A 2,416-nucleotide genomic window follows, 5' to 3' on the forward strand; every position below is an offset into this window, starting at 1 on the left:
GTCAGAGGCGGGACAAAAATTCTATATAAGGCACAGGGCTGGGTTCCTCAGAGTCTTCGCATCCGTGTGTAAGCTTATGCTCTCCCTCTCAAGATGCATTAAAGCTTGGCTGCAGAAGGATCCTACTTGTGTGCCGTGTCGTTCTTGCTGGTCGAGTCGGACGCGCGCAAGAGGTCATAACCACTTATAACTCCAGCTCACATGATTGCAAGCCCTTGGACTTCATGACTACCTGAATTCATGTACACACAAACATACACACAGAGACACACACATAACATTTTAAAATTCATAAATAAAAAATATTATATAAAACAGACAGCACTTAGATGAAATAAACACTATAAATAACATCATATCACAAATATAAAGTTGGTATTTTCATGATTGATTTCAGAGAGTTGATGAGGCCAGCCAAGGTATGGCCATGAAAGGCCATCATGTGATCCATTAAATGTGAAATCTAAAAATTTAAATCCCAGGATTTTACATATCCCAGATCTATGAAAACCCCATTCATGAAATGTGTACGTATAAAGTGGAGCCCAGTCTAGAAAGTGGTGTATGTTGAAATCAGCAGAACTGAAGGGGTAGAATATTTTACATGGTTGGAAACCACACAATTACATCTATTCCTCAGACACCAGATATTGTCATTGCTTACATCTGCTTATTCCTTGCTATGCCTTAATTCTTCCATTTGAAAATGATAATGTTTATCCAGTGGCCATTATATATTTGAATTATGGAACAATTAAGAGTATAGATTATAGCTGAGCAGTGGTGGCACATGCCTTTAATCCTAGCACTTGGGAGGCAGATGCAAGCAGATTTCTGAGTTCCAGGACAGCCTGATCTACAAAGTGAGTTCCTGGACAGCTGCGGCTACACAGAAAAACCCTGTCTCGAAAAAAACAAACAAAAAAAAAAAAGAGAGAGATAGAGAGAGAGAGTATAGATTATTCTGTTGCATTACATGATGGAAGTATGTAAGTATTAACATAAAACAAAGTGTCACATAAGATGTGGACTTTGGGTTTTTTAAACTATTGGATTTATTAAAGGCTATGGAATTTGATTGTATTTTGTTTAATGATAGAAATGTGAGAGTTTTGTGAGAAGTGGAAGGCTATGACCTAAAGTCATGTGCTTGAATAAAAAGTTTTAAAAGGCTTGCAATTGTCATTGTTATTTTTAATTGTCAACTTTTATAGGATCTATAGACACTTGGAGGCTGGGTTGCTTTAAGGGAATTTTTTTCATTGTGTTGAGATAAGAAAAGCCACCCATTTGAATTGCAACATCTCCAGGGCTGATATCTTTGACTTATATTAAAATGAGTTAAGTGAACTTAGCAAAACCAGCTCCGGCATATTTCTTCCTGACATCCAATGCAATGTGACTATCTGCTTCAAATTTGGATGCTTTTACTTCTCTTCCTCTTTAAGGGTTGTGTTGTGCATATATATTGCATAGTTCTTAGTAGATATGGAGTTTGAATTTTACATTGGGAAGTCGTAAATAATGTATAGTACTTTTGATTAATTTGATGCTGTTATTATTAATTGAATGCATTATGATTAATTTAATTATTTGCTACATCTACTTTGTTAAAGATCAAGTGTTCATTTAGGTATGGATTTATTTCTTTGCTGTTTACTATTCTATAAATGGTATTTAGGAAAAATATAACCAATTTTTTTATAAAGACTACTGACAGGGTAATTTGTAAGTTCAAATTTAAAATGAGATTGAATTCTCAGGATATTGTAAAAGTGTCTGTTTGCACACCTAGGCTTAAAAATCTAATAACAGTAAAGGACTCAATGGAGGTGAATGGAGCTCTTACAAAATGGGAGAAATTATTTTGAAATCTACTTATCTAAAATGAGCTTGCTATGTATAATATGTAAAGAATTTCAGAAACTCAACAAAAACATGATTGAAAATAGACAATAGACCTAAATAAGCAGTTTTATATAAGGCACAATAACCAAACAAACACACGACTCAATGTTTGATGTTACAAATAACGAGACAAAGAAAATGAAAAAAAGAATTGTACATTATCTAAAAGAGTAGATCCACAAGGTTTATTAATAAATACTCACACACTATGGGTGGAACTATAAATCAGCAAACTATTTATTGAAAATATGAGGTCCAATAAAAATTAAAAATAGAACTCTCAGATGATACAACAATTTCACTCCAAGTTATATTCACAGGAAATAAAATGTGTTGGCATGTTAATTTCTGTGTTTACTATCATACTATTGAGAAGATCTAAGAAGTAGATACAATCTAAATGTTCAATAATTAATAAACAGATAAAGAAAATGTGGTATGTATACATAATTGAGTAGCATTCTCACATAAAAATAACATATATTATTTTCAGCAGCTTGGATATAAC

The sequence above is a fragment of the Mus caroli genome, chromosome X, assembly GCF_900094665.2.
Source record: "Mus caroli chromosome X, CAROLI_EIJ_v1.1, whole genome shotgun sequence".
NCBI lineage: Eukaryota > Metazoa > Chordata > Mammalia > Rodentia > Muridae > Mus > Mus caroli.